A 14,815-nucleotide genomic window follows, 5' to 3' on the forward strand; every position below is an offset into this window, starting at 1 on the left:
AGAGTGCTAGTAAAATCTTGAATTTACATAGGAAGATATCCTAGTTTTTCTTTTTCTTTTTGGGTCACATCCAGTGATCAAGGGTTACTCCTGCCTCTGCAATGAGGAATTACTCCTGGCAATGCTCGGGGGCCCATGTGGGATGCTGGGGATCTAACCTCGGTCAGGCACGTGCAAGGCAAATGCCCTATCATGATAGTTTTTCATCCTTGTTCTTTTCCTATGGTTATGGATTCAGAATTATATGGGGAAAAATCAAAAGTCACTTGACAGAATTTAAATGAAAATTGTGAAGCCATTCAATATAGAAAAGATAGATGGTTTCAAACCATTCAGTATAGAATAAAATGTAGTTTTGAATGATTTTTAACATTGAAGAACCAAGAAGATACTTGCCAAAAGCCAAAACAAACTTTTGACGATAGGCAGAATTAACAGGATCTGGGGCTGAGGAAGATAGCTCAGAGGTTTCAAGCTCAGGCTTGCTTGTGAGGGCTGTACTAGAAGTGTCACAGAGCACTACTAGTAGTTCCCCAAGACTGCCAAAGTGTGACCCACCAGAAAAAAATTCACAAGATGTTTATAAAGCAATACTTAACCATTCTCCATGTGTTTTGTTATGCTAAAATTTCCCTAAATTTTTCTACTACAAAATCTAGATTAACACATTTATTCATGGTTATAAATAAGCAGTGAATGAGATGAATGAAAGGAGCAGAGCGAAGGGCACTTGGGTTCATGCCCATCGCTGGGTGGGTGCCAGGCCCAGCCCCTCAGGGCTGTTTGGCGTGGCGCCCCCCCTTCTCCTTTTTCAGGGAGCTGCACTGGGAGGAATCTGGGGGTCGGGGGAGGTCCCCACCTCCTCACAGACACCCTTCTGTGTCCAGCACAGGGTGTCCTGGGGGACCTGACCTGGACGCTGCCTGGGAGAGCTGCATGTTCATGCACCAAGGCACGCGTCAGTGGGAAGTGACATGCTAACGAGCCTCCCTGCAGGCCCACCTCAGGACGCAAGACGGGTGATTCTCCAAGTCCAAAACAGTCTCACTAGTGAAGCAGCGCTAGAGGGAAGTTCTATGAGGGTGGTCACCTGCACACACAGCGGTCTCTCTGGGTTCAGCTCACTGTCCTTAGACTTGTGACACCGTGCCTCTCTTCACGGAGCGACAGACGCTCAGCTCGTCCCCTGCCCAACTCTGGAAGCAGGGCGACCGGCCCACGAGCACAGACGCACTTCCTTGGTTCAACAGCTCCACTCGGAAGTGCCAAGTCTGGTTCAGCAAACGGGTTAACATTTTAGGAAAAGAAAATCACACCAAGAAACAATCAGTTCTGGCCGGCAGAGAAACGGCCCGCGTCACCTCTGCAGAGCATTGGAAATGTTCAATGTCCCTTTTATTTTTTTGCTTTTTGGGGTCACACCTGGCGAAGCACAGGGGTTAGTCCTGGCTCTGCACTCAGGAAACACCCTTGGCGGTGCTCAGGGGACCATATGGGATGCTGGGAATCGAGCCCGGGTCGGTCGTGTGCAAGGCAAACTCCCTACCCGCTGTGCTGTTGCTCCAGCCTCTCAACGTCCCATTTTGAATTTACATTCACTGGAACTACACTTGGTCTTAGCCGGAAGGCCGAGAAGTGATCACTGGGAACTTAAAATCCGCCCCTAGCCTGGAGCTGTGCCCGAGGGCGAGGAGAGCCGGAAGGGAAGGGAACGGCCCGTTCTTGCCCGGACCCGGCGCCCTCCGCAGAGGAGCTGGCGTTTGCTGGGACAGGCTCGCCAAAGCCGAGAGATGAAAACAGTGATCGGGACATCCTGGACTTGAAACTCGAATTACAGCAGTCTCCGTACTGAGAGGTCTGGATTTAGCATCTTTAACAAATCCCGGCGAGCGTGAGCGCCGCGGGCACAGCACCCAGACCGGCCCGAGGCTCAGAGCGTCTCGGCGCGCTTTCCACAACGCCCTGCTGCCTCCTTGCCGTTCTGTAGGCGAGTGATGGCTTCTTGTCACATTGTAACAGCTCGCACAGATAATGTTGATGCTGTTCCAAAAAATCAATATATTGCGGTTTCTAAATGAGGTCTTCTAGGTGGAGTTTACTTGGGTTTTTAATGATCTCTACTAGTCACCTTAAACTTTTGAAAATCAGTGAAGAAAATGCCACCGACGGGGAGCCCCAGGGTGATGCGGAGACTGAGAGGAAGAGGCCACAGAAGCCGAGGCTTCCTCAGCGGCCGGGCGGCCCGCAGTGCTCTGTGCCCGGGGGAGCCGCAGCTACTGTCCCAGATGGGCCCTCGGGTGCCGGGGCCAGCCCTGCCCAGGAGTACCGGGTGGTGACTCGGTGGCGTTTGGCCTGGCCTCTGCCTGTGTTGCCGAAGCTGCGGGGAGCCACGAGCCGGGGCCAGAGGAGGGACACGGTTCCTGCGTGCTGAGCTGGCAGCACCCTTGGGCCGTGCTCGCCCTGTGCCCTCGGGCTGTGCGTCTGTCGTGAGGCCCCCCTGTCAGTGCTCAGCCAGCCACGTCCCCGGCCTCCCCTGAGACCTGCCGGTGGCATCCTGCTTGTGCCCGCTGTGGCCACCAACTCTGTGCCTGGGTGGCAGGCGTCCAGAAGCACGGCTGGCGCACGTGGACCCGCTTGGCTGCGGTTTCCTTCCAGGCCCTCCGGCCCCGACTGCAGGGGGCCTGTTACTTTCCCGTGGGTTGTTGGATATGCCATTGACCTGAGGTTTGTGCATGAGATTACTCTGAGTTGTAATAGCAGGGATAAACATGAAAAGGCCATAAAGTTAGAAATTTTTGTCAAAAGGAGGCAACTGAATTTGTCTTGAGGTATTTAAGGGCTAAAACGATAGCACAGCGGTTGGGCGTTTGCCTTTCACGTGGCCGACCCGAGGTCGATTCCTCCAGTCGATTCCTCCGCCCCTCTCGGAGAGCCCCGCAAGCTACCGAGAGTATAGAGCCCACGCGGCAGAGCCTGGCAAGCTACCCGCGCATATTGGATATGTCAAAAGCAGTAACAATAAGTCTCTCAATGACAGACGTTACTGGTGCCCGCTCGAACAAATCGATGAGCAATGGGATAAATAAACAGCTATTGGTCTGTCTTGAGAGGGTGAATTGTTAGTTTTGTTTGTGACCTGCAGTGGAATTTCACTATCCGCCAAGGAAAAAAAGGAGTGAACAGTCTGAATTCAGTTATTTTATAATTTTGATAATTTGTAAATATTAAAAGTTTCTTATTTCAAGTATCTTTTTGAACTTTTTTTTCTTGATAGATTAGAAACAAGGAATTTTTTTCTAACTTTATTTAACCACCATGGTTTATGAAGTTGTTCTCAATACAGTTGGTTTGCGAATTCACTGTTCTAATACCACCCACCACCATTGTGATCATATGGCCACCATTGTCCCGTTTCCCACCCCCCACCAAAAGCTGTCCCCTTAGCAGGCACAAAATAATTTATTTTGTACTGCTTGTTAGAACAAAATGGTAAGCAGAGTTATTAAAGAATAGTTCAGTAAAAGAAAATTTGTGAAAATTGTTGAATGTCACAATGTTGTTACTGAAATCATGTAGGATTTCCTGGGCTGTTTGCCAGTTGAGCCGTGTGTGTACGTGTTTCTGCTTGTTGAGCTTGGGGGGCTTCTAAGCTACTTTCTCATCTAATTTGCTGTGCTCCGACGTGGGCTGTCAGTATTGTGGATTTGGAGGTGTTGCAGAGCCATATCTGCAGCTGCACACTCCAAGAAGCTCCAGGATCTGTAGAACAGGACTGTTCTTGCCCGCCCCCCCCGCCCCCCACCTTGCATGGAGGTCACAGAGTCTTCAGTCCAAACACTGGCATGCCTGTGAGTTTCACTGACTTGGCATATCTTCTGAAATTAGCTGTGAACCTGGGCTGTTTTTAATGGCAGGGGTTGTGGGCTGTGGGTTTGACTGCTGGGGCTTCTGGTACTATAGGTGGTGGGGGAGGCTGCCCACCCCCACTCCAAGAAGGCCCCAGGTAGCTTGCCAGTTTCAGCCTGAACACTGTTGTGCCTGGAAGTTCGGTTCCAAGATTATGGAGGAGGGAAGCAGGACATTTATGTGGAGGAGACTGGGTTATGGACATGGCTACTGGGACATTAGTAGGATGTGGTCTCAGCCTGAAGAATGAGGTGTTTTTATACTGAAGGACCAGCCTCCTTTGAAATTCTCATCATCTGGGGAATAGGCAGCATCTGAATTCTTCATTTGAACCATTCAACTAATCATTTTCCACTAGACTTTTTCCCCAGCTTGCACCCCATGTCACTGGTGATAAGACATGAATGGACTAGCTCAGGTTATAATCTTTTTTTCAACCATACATGGGGATGCTCTGGAATTATTCCTGGTTCTGCACTCTTGTGCAGAGGAACTATCTGTGATGCTGATGTAGGCCTTGGGAACTGTCTGTGATGCTGATGTGTGGCTCCTAACAAGCCCCAGAGGCACATGTGTGGTACCCTAGCTCATCTTCACTACAGTGAAGGAAAGGCAGGGAGGATATTTTTAAAATCACAGACTGATTTTAAAAAGCAAAATTTTATTATTCAAATGTAACTCAAAATGGTTCATTAAAGTGGGAATGCTGCTATTTTCACCACATGGTAAACAGCCTGTTGCTTTATCAAATACATGAAAATATTTTGGTCTTTTGTTTGGATTTTGGGTTTTGAGCTACACCCATCTGTGCTCAGGACTTAGTCCTGACTCTGTGTTCAGGAATCAGTCCTGGAGGGGTTCAGTGTGTTGGGTCCATCCTGAACCCCAAAAGACCTAAAAGCCCTCTAACTCCTAGTGATAAAACCATGAGGAAAACAAAGCAGGGTAAGGGAATAGAGAACTGAGGATATTTCCTTTGATGGCAATGAGCTGACCACATTTTTTTTTTTAGGAAGTGAACTCTTTTTAAAAATTTTTTAAAATTTTATTGAATCACCGTGAGATGGTTACAAGCTTTCATGTTTGGGTTACAATCTCACAATGATCAAACACCCATCCCTCCACCAGTGCACATTCCCTGCCACCAATATCCTTTCCCACCCTCCCCCTGCCTCTAAGGCAGACAATATTCCCCATACTCTCTCTCTCTACTTTTGGGCATTATAGCTTGCAACACAAACACTGAGAGGGCTGACCACATTTAAAATCAAATTCCCCATGTAACCTCACTGATATAATATATTAACATGTTCATCACATACTGCAATGTGAGCCACTTGTGGTCCACGCTGGCATACCTGTGTTAATGCATTTGGGGCTAGAGAGACAATATAAGGGTTAAGGCTTTTACCTTGCATTCTGCCAATGCCAGTTTGATCCCCGGCACAGCATATTGTCCCACTGGGTGTGGTGTAGCCCAATGTCCAACACCCCCACCGCCCAGTTGCTTTTTTACAAGCTCAAAAGGGAAATATATCAGAAACTGTATCTCAACACTGAAAATCATTTCCAGTTTTTATGAAGGGATGATCACTGATTTTGCTGAGCCATTTTTTATACCATACACTTTTTTATAACTTTATTTTATAAAGTAGTTCACACCATTTCATTACATTTAATATTCAAACACCAATTCCACCACCATGACACCTTCCCACCACCATATTTTGGGTATTTCCATCCTGAACCCCAATCTCTGCCCCAAAGCAGAACCAAATAATATATTTTGTATTGTTTGTAATGAAAAACCGCTGAAAATGCTACAAAAAAGTATTCTTAGAGGAAAGAGGTGAGGATTGTTGTATTCCACCCAGGGGTCATTAAGCCCTTCTATAAGGGATCAGTATCGTTTTCTTACAGGTTGAGCTTTGTGTGCTTTTATATGTATCTGTAAAAAAAGTACTTCCAAGATTGGTTGCTTCCTACTTTGAACCCCATCAAATGTGGTGTGGTACTCTTGGAGTATGGGTGTGTGGTATGAAGTATCCAGGAATAGATTCACTCATGGGTGAAGCTCAGCCCGAGGATGTGGAGAGTAGCCATGAACATGGCAGCAATGGAGTTCTGGAGGTTTTCGGCTGCTCGGGCTCAGTCCCTTGGGGTGGGGAGGTCTCTCACCTGCCCCTGTCTGGGTGCCCCAAGTGAAACAGCCTGACACGGGGTATAGGGGCATGGTTATGGCGAGTGTCATGTTATGCTCCCTTCCAGGACGTGCAATTTGGATGGTGATGATGAGATTATCTGGCACCAGCCAGAGTGGCTTATGGGCGTGACTGCTGAGTCACCAGAGAAGGGAGGATATGGGCAGAGGTTCTCCATTCCAGGTCCCATTTAAGCCAGAGTTCTGTCACAAACTCCTGCATACCTGAGTTTTCCAAGGATTCCTTCGTAGGTGAGGCTCGGCCCAACCATGTGGAGAGTGGCCTTAAGTGTAGTGGTGGTTGAGTTCTGGAGGTTTTTGGCTGCCAGGGCTGGGTCTCTTGGGGTGGGGAGGGCTCTCACCCGCCCCCCCCGGGGTGCCCCAAGTTAAACAGCCTGGCGTGGGGTCCGGGGATATGGTTATAGCGAGTGTCATGTTATACCATACACTTTAAATTGTTCTAGAACTGCTTTGATTTGTAAAATTAAGATTTAGTCTAGTTGGAATTACATTGAAAAGTTATAATTTGAGCTATAATTTACAATCTTCAGTGTACACTTTTGTAGTGTTTAGTGTCTGTTCACTGTTGTGCAACTGCTCTAATTTGAACCTTCTTATCATTTCCAAAAGAAACTCTTAGCAATCAGTCCCAATTTCCCCCTTCTCCTATGCCCTAGTAAACGCTATTCTACCCTGCTTTGATGGAACTGCTTATTAATTAATTTATTATTTGATTTTGGAGCTGTGCTCAGAACTTACTGCTGTTCTGTGCTTAAGGGTCACTCCTGGCAGTGCTTGGGGGTGCCAGAGGTCTACCCGGTGTCAGCTGCATGCAAGGCACTTGCCTTGCAAGCACCCTACCAGTTGTACTCTCTGGCCCCCAAAATTGCTTGTTCTTGACATTTTACCCTTAACACAAGTTACATCCTTGAAAGTGGCTGGCTGATTTTTCTTATAACAATTTTTTAAGGTTCACATTAAACTGTTTTATTTTCTCCATCTGAGTAATAGTCCATTATAACAATATGCCATATTTTGTTTACTCATTCATGGAGTGGGTGGATATTTGGGTTATTTCTGCTTTTTTGGCCTCTGTGAATAACCACACTATGGACTGGTATGAATATCTATGTACAAGTTTTTGTTTGGGTATGTTTTTGGTTCTGTTAGGCACAAGAGTGAAATTTCTGGGGGCTGGAGAGATAGGACAGCAGGTAGGATATTTGCCTTGCACAAAGCCAACCTGGATTTCAACCTCAGCATTCTAAATGGTCCTGAGCCACAGCCAGGAGTAATTCCTGAATGCAGAGCAAGAAGCTACCCCTGAACATCAATGGGTGTGGCCCCTAAACAAAAAGAAAACTTTTTTTTTGGCTTTTTGGGTCATACCCAGCGATGAGCAGGGGTCACTCCTGGCTCATGCACTCAGGAATTACTCCTGGCGTTGCTCAGTGAACCATATAGGATGCTGGTAATCAAACTCAGGTTGGCTGAGTGCAAGGCAAACGCCCTATTTGCTGTACTATCGCTCCAGGCCCTGCAAAAAAATTTTTTAAGTAAAATTTCTGGTTAATAAAGTTATTCAATGTTTAATTCATAGCCTGCCAAACTTTCCCATTGTGGCTGCATCATTTTACATTTCCACCAACCGTCTCTCAGAGTTCTAACTTTCCACAATTAACCAATACCAATTGCTATTGCCTCTCTGTCATTATAGAGAGGCAATACTATATATACTATATTTATATAGTATATATATTTATATATACATATACTATTTCTTAGTAGATGTGGAGTGATATGTCATAGTAGCTCAGAATTAAGAACCCTTACTGAATACCTTACTGCCTTTTAAAGGACTGATCTGATAAGCTTTTGATTCAGATTTTATGTGCTAAATGCTAAAAGAAACTGTTTAATAAATTACTGACATCTACCAAAGTGTAGTCTGTTAAGGACAGATAGATAATAACATTTTTCCAAATTTGAATGCATACAATAAGCCTGGTATTGTGAACAGTGCTAGGTTTCTGGTTTATTTAGTGATTTATTTCATCTGGTTTATGCACAAAATATAGGAGACTATAGTATAGGTTCCGGTAGAAATAAGGAGACCACTGATGTAGGTCAGTATGAGAGTACTTTGCGTGTATCAAATCTGGAGTTTGATCCATGATATCAGAAAAATTAGTAACAATTCTCATCACATTTGCCTTGGTTACCAGGGATGTGGCTCAAATGGCAGAGCTTCGGTTCCAACCCCAGGACCATATTGTCCCCTAGTATTGTTGGGTGTGGCTCTGTGGTCACTTGAGTATGTTGGAGTAGCTCTTATAACTAACAAAAGCATATAACACTATATAGGAGTACGGAGGAAGAACATTTAATTTTAGGAAGTAAGAAATGGCTTCTCCGAGAAAGTTCCCCTTGTGTCATAATGGATGTGGACTTTAGAATGGTATAGGGATGAAACAAACATTTTAGTCCAGGAAACCTCACTGCAAAGGCTAAAAGTGAGAGATAATGTAAAATTCTCGAGGAACTGCAAGCAGTTCAGTAATAGGACTAGGACATTGGAGACTCCAAAGAACTACTTCCTGAATGACTGAATTAGCACTACCAGGTGCTTAAGGGGATTACTGAAGAAGAGGACAGGCAGAAGGCTTAGATCACAGCAGCCATATCAAGAAATCTGAAAGGTCTGGAGAACTTACTGCAGTTATTCTGCACAATTGATACAGCAATTGGGCTGGTTTACCTTTTCTGTCACAAAATCATTTTCTTAGAGATAGTACAAATGATGTGCAAAATACCAGAAGAGTGAAAAAATCTACAAAGTACAACTAATTGCCAGTAACTTATGTGATATCTAAATGTATATGTATTAAGTTTTTCAGTTTTGACTATTCTATAACATCTAGTTTCCTCATATTTTTATATTTTATGTATATATTTATATTTTTGTCTAGTGTGAGATTTGGTGGTGGAAAGTTTGGGCTGTACTCAGTAGTACCTGGACTTACTCCTGGTTCTGTGCTTATTATTGGTTTTGTGTTCAGGAATCACACTTGTTTAGGCTGATGGGACTATATGAGATGTCAGGGATTGAAACTGGGTTGGTGGCATGCAAGGCAAGTGCATGCATCTTTCTCTCTGCTCTCTAATTTGTCTTAACAATTTGGGAGCAGATACTCATCACTGCTTGAGAGATGAGGAAATGGAAAGATAAAGTAGGTTGGGTTCAGTGGTGCTTGGAGACCTTGTGCAGCGCCAGGGATAGAACTTGGGTCAGCTGTGTACAAGGCAAGTGCCTTAAACCAATACTCTCTCTGACCCTCGAGTGAGAATTTTTAAAAATAATTTTGTGGGCCAGAGAGAGTCCTATGGGCTGGACCACATGATTTTCACGCAGGAAGCCTGGGTTTAGGGGTCCTTGAGCACCAAATGGGGTAGTTCCAGAGTGCTGCCAGTGTGGCCCCCCAAAACTAAATAATAAAACAAAAAATTGTGTGTGTTCAAAATGTGTGTGTGGTTGTGCACACCATGAGTTCATTGGTCGGGAACCACTTCCCCACTCTGGCCAGCTGCCGCCGATGTGACACATGAAGGAGAGAACAGGGCGGCCAAGCTGGTGGTCAGTCGCCATTTATTCCAATCTCCATCCCACCATTTACCCCATTCTCCCCATGCGCCTATTCCAGTCTCACTGTGTGCTCCCTTTCAGTCTCACACTGCCCATCATTCCCGTCTCCTACTTTCCCTCAGGCTAGTCTCACTCTGTCTCCCGTTTCCCTCTCTCCTGCACCCCACTCATAGTCTTAGTTACGAGCCCAACCTCCAAGGTTGGGGGTAACAACTACACATAAGTCACACAATGCAATCACATACATAAAGCCCTTCCTTCCAGGGAAGCTCTACTAAGACAAAGATCTCATACTGCTAGGAGATTCACTGAAGGGCAGAATTTCACCTAAGGGTGTATTTGTCCTTTCCTTGGTTTATATCCATATAAATAGTCATCTTAAGTTTACTTCTTAATTAGTTATTTTGTATGGACAAAATAAGATATATATTAATCTTATAGGGTGGCTCTCCTGGGGACAACTCGCTATATATCCCAGACCATAGTCCTTAGGCCAGATTAGTTCTTCCTAACCCCAGGGTCCTTATCCAGTTGCTTCTCTTTGGGTCACAACAAAATTTGTCCATGATCAAGAGAATCTTAACTTATAAGTTTTATGGTGCTTGGCCTGCTCTGTTTCCACTCCAGGTTAGCTTACAGCTTGCCCCGGGTCCATTCAAGTCCCTTGGTCGGGACTCTGCTTTGGGGTACTAGGAACTAAGAGCAACTGAAGCTTAAGACAGATGCTCAGGAGTAAACATTATATGGAGTCAGTCAACTCCCAAGGTACAAAAGCATAGCATTAACTGTCTTCCTGTGTCTATACAAAAAGGGCAGTAAACTATGAAAAGGACATAAGGGGAAAAGAAAAGCAATATTTCACTTACAAATACAAAATCCAGAGTCCTTAGAAGGATCTGATCTTACAAGTCACAGGGTCTGATTTGGGAATATCAGTGATTAACGGGGGAAGCAGAGCACAGAGAAGTTATAATCATAGAGGAATGAGAGTGCCTCGGGAGCACTGTGATGGGTGTAACCCAATAAATCTAAGCTCCCTGCAGCAAGAGAGAAAGGATGGAGGAGAAAGGATGAAACAATGTTATTCTACATAAAAAAAAATTTGAGTGATTTTATATTCTTATCGGTTTGTCACTGTCCTGTGGTGACTGGGTAACTGGGAGCAATGACGGACCATCTGAACCCAGTGTAAAGCTGATGGTTCATAGACACAGAAGGTGCGCCATTGACTGGGAACGAATAGATGCAGCCAATGACTGGTCAACTGACAAGTTTACTCAGGGCAGTGATTAGAGGCAAAAGCAACACATGAGCACGAGGTAAAGGGTAAGGGGAAGCTCAAAGGTTGTATGGCAACACAGTTTCTGGGGGACACACCCAGTGGTATCCAGGGCTAGTACTCCTGGCTCTGTGCTCAGGGATCACTCCTGGCATGAGCCAAGGGATCATATGATTTGCGGATCAAACATGGGTCAACAGCATGCAAGGCATGAAACTATCTGGCCCTGGTCCAATTTAACTTCACATTTTAACATATTTCTATTGTCATGTCTTAGTTTTTCAGTTTTGGCCATACTATAACACCTAGTTTCCATATGTTTTAATACCACTGTTCATATTTATTTTCATATTTTACTGTTTGGGGGCTACAATTAGTGGTGCTCTGGGTCACTCCCAGTGATGCTCAGAGGACCAGATAGTTTAGGGATCTAACATGAGCCTCCTGCATGCAATTATTTGATTTGCCCATAGAACTATCTTTCTGGCCTCAGGCTTCTTCCAGACACTTTTATATTAGACATTTTGTCTTTGTATTGTGTTCTTCACTGCATGTTTTAATGCTGTGTGAGGTATTTGTAAATATTTGCCACAGCATTCCATGTGCTATCAGTTAGAAAAGGTTAATCATACCCCATTAACAAATGACCACAAAAACCTCCGTAAATGCAGAGCGGTCATTCATGCTGCACGTCCAGTGGAGAAAAAATGTTACATTTTATCCTTTTAGAGAATTATATTTCCCTGTTTCATTGATGTCAGAAATTATGGTAGGAGCAAAGACAAGGCCCTTAAAGCTTCTACCTGAAAGTGACATACTGTGCCCATTTCAATGGCCACCATAATTTAGACAGCCAGATTGACATCTGGGATGGAAGTAAAATTCTCCAAGAAGGTAAAATGTAACATTCTTTTCTCCACCTCTTCTGTTGTTGCTGTGATGACTGGGAGTCACTGTGTTTGGTTATTGTGCTTCTCTGGAGCTGCACATCAGCCTGAGGTGATCACTAACAATTGACTGTTGTGGGCTGGAGAATGCAGAGTACTGCAATGCCAGGGGGCCAGACAACAGAGCCTCTGGGCCAATGCTTGACAAATGTGGGTAAAAGTCACATGCATTGTAACACTTTCAAGTATGCATCATTGAAAATCTGTTTGTGTACAGGGTTCAAGAGATGGCTCAGTGGGGCCGAGTGCATTCAAAGTAGTGTTTGCATGCAGCAGGTCTTTGAGATCCCTGGCACCATGTGGTCCTTAGGGCACCATCCAGAGCCAGAGAGTAGCCCTCAAGCTCCACTGGCTCTGGCCCCCAAAGCAAAGCTGATCTTAAGCACAAAAACTACATTAAGTAGTCCCCCAGCCACCAAATAATTTTTTAAAATCTATTTGTTTTACCATGTGCGTAGTGTTGCCGACCTGGCTCCACTTCCATTGCTTACTTCTTACTGTGTGGGGTTACAAGGCCTCATTTGCTTCTACCAGAAACTTTGTTGTACCATCTCCCCCATTACACTTGCCTGTCAAGTCTCAGTTATGGCTAATCCAAAAGTGCCTTAGGCACTGCCCATACAGGAACAACTGAATAGGGCTGGGGTCCCACCAGAAAGGTACGACCACTCAGGTGGGCCTTTGGAATGCCCTGGAGCCCTGTGTTTTCCTACTTAAATTGTTCCCCACCATAGTCTTAGATTATTGTTTCACTCACCCTCTTCTCTCCCAAATCCCCCACTCACAACTTTTGGCAAATGACTATGTTAGGTAAACTACACTGCTGTAATAGACCCCAAAAGTTGTGGCTCCAACTCAACAGAAATTTAAATAAATTAAATTTAATTTAAAATTTATACACAATTTATATAAAATAATACATATTATTACATAATGATAATAAAATTCATAATGGATTTTCCAGGGCCTTGGGTAGCTCTGCTTTATCCAGCCAGTGACTTTATGTGGCTCTAATCAACCCCGGAGACTAATCAGCCCTGGAGGCTCTAATCATAGTCTCCTGTATAATCTTGTTGACAGAAATAAAAGGGACCAAGAGTGCATGTGATATGGCAGTGGCCATTAGCAATAACTGGTAGGCATACCATGACTAGCCAAAAGTGATTGAGACAAACTGTATGTCTATGAAGGTGGTAAAGTGTGATGGCAACTAGCAAGCTGCCAAGGTAATCTTATTTCTCTGAGAAAGTAGAAACAAATAGAAAGGAACTTTGTCCCACTTAGATCGACAAAAATACTTTTATATGCTCCACATAACATGTGGAAAATGAGATGTCCCAATCATGGGCATTTTCCAAGCTTCAATTAGAGCAATGTCCTCATCCCAGTAGCAACTCAAAAAATGCAAACACACCTTCTTTCTATATGTATTTCAATCTCTTGTTTTGCTGACTGATCAGTTCTTCCTATACCTTCCTCTCTGAAATTCCAATTTTCCCTGCTTTGGGGGTTCTGATTCTACTCCCACTTCATTACTATTTTTTGCTGGCTTTTATTACCTTTGTAGTCTTCTCTCATCTAAATTAGAGGTTCTTAATTTTTATTTATTTTGATTTTGGGGCTACATCTGGTAATGCTCAGGAGTTACTCCTGGCTCTTCACTCAGGAACCATTCCTCATGGTGCTCAGGAATCATACAGATGCAGGAAATTGAACATGGGTCAGTCAATTGCAAGGCAAAAGCATCTCACCTGCCATACTCTCCAGACCCAGGATCTCTAATGTGATTAAAAAGCCTGAGGCTCTTATTAAGTTGAAGGCGCTGATTAAGCAGGATGTGTGTGCAGATCTTACATCTTTTTTACAACCTGCCTGATGATGCCAATAGTGATGAAACCCTCTGATGAAGGGTACTAAAGAGGATGTTCTCCCTTCTATTCTATTTCTATTCTAAAAATGATCTCTATTTTTTTTCTCTCACAATGATATATCTAGGCTAGGCTGATGATTTCCTAGCCTATTCTCTGGTTAAGTCATCTCCCCCCTCACCCCTCCGCAAAAATCTTGATGTCTAACTACTTAGTGTCTACCTTCAATTGTTTGTCTTAATTTTCAAACCCTTAAAATGGTCCAAGTATAAACTGGTCTTTCAAAAAGCAGTTCCTACCATTTCTTCTAATGTAATGTTCTCTCTTCTACTGCAATTACCTATAAACTCAACATCCACTATCTTTGATTCTTCTCTTCCTACTTCATAAAAATTTCATTTATGTTTTCATGCTATCCCCTTGTGGTAAAAGCAACTGACCATTTGCAAAATTTTGTAGATTTTGCCATCACATCGTTTTTCAACCATATCGCAGAAATTCTAAATTCCTACATTTTAAATTTAAATTCTTTCCGACCAACCTTGAGTTGATTGTTTCGTTTCACCTGGCCATTTGCAGGTCTATCTGGCAGTTTCCCTGTTTTTCCGTCTCTGCTCACAGAAGAGGTCTGGAAAAGCTGCCCCCTCAAAAACAATGAAAATTTAAATTTAAGTGATACACTCCCAGGCTCTATTCTCCGATTTTGCCATTTACCGACACTGCCAAGAGTTTATGTTGGGGGACCACACCGGGTGGCTCAGAGCTCACTCCCGGCTCGAGCTCTCGGGAATCACTCCCGGTGGCTCTGGATGCCGGGGACGGGCCCCACTGCAGCATCGCTCGGGCCGCATTTCCAAGCGTCTCACCCTTCACTCTTCCCCGGGAAGGGCCTTCGCTGGTTCACCTTCACGCGTGTCCCCGGGCCGCCTTCCTGCTGAAAACCTTCTCCCCTCACTCTGTCCCCAGTGCTTC

This window comes from Sorex araneus, chromosome 1 (assembly GCF_027595985.1).
Source record: "Sorex araneus isolate mSorAra2 chromosome 1, mSorAra2.pri, whole genome shotgun sequence".
Taxonomy (NCBI): domain Eukaryota; kingdom Metazoa; phylum Chordata; class Mammalia; order Eulipotyphla; family Soricidae; genus Sorex; species Sorex araneus.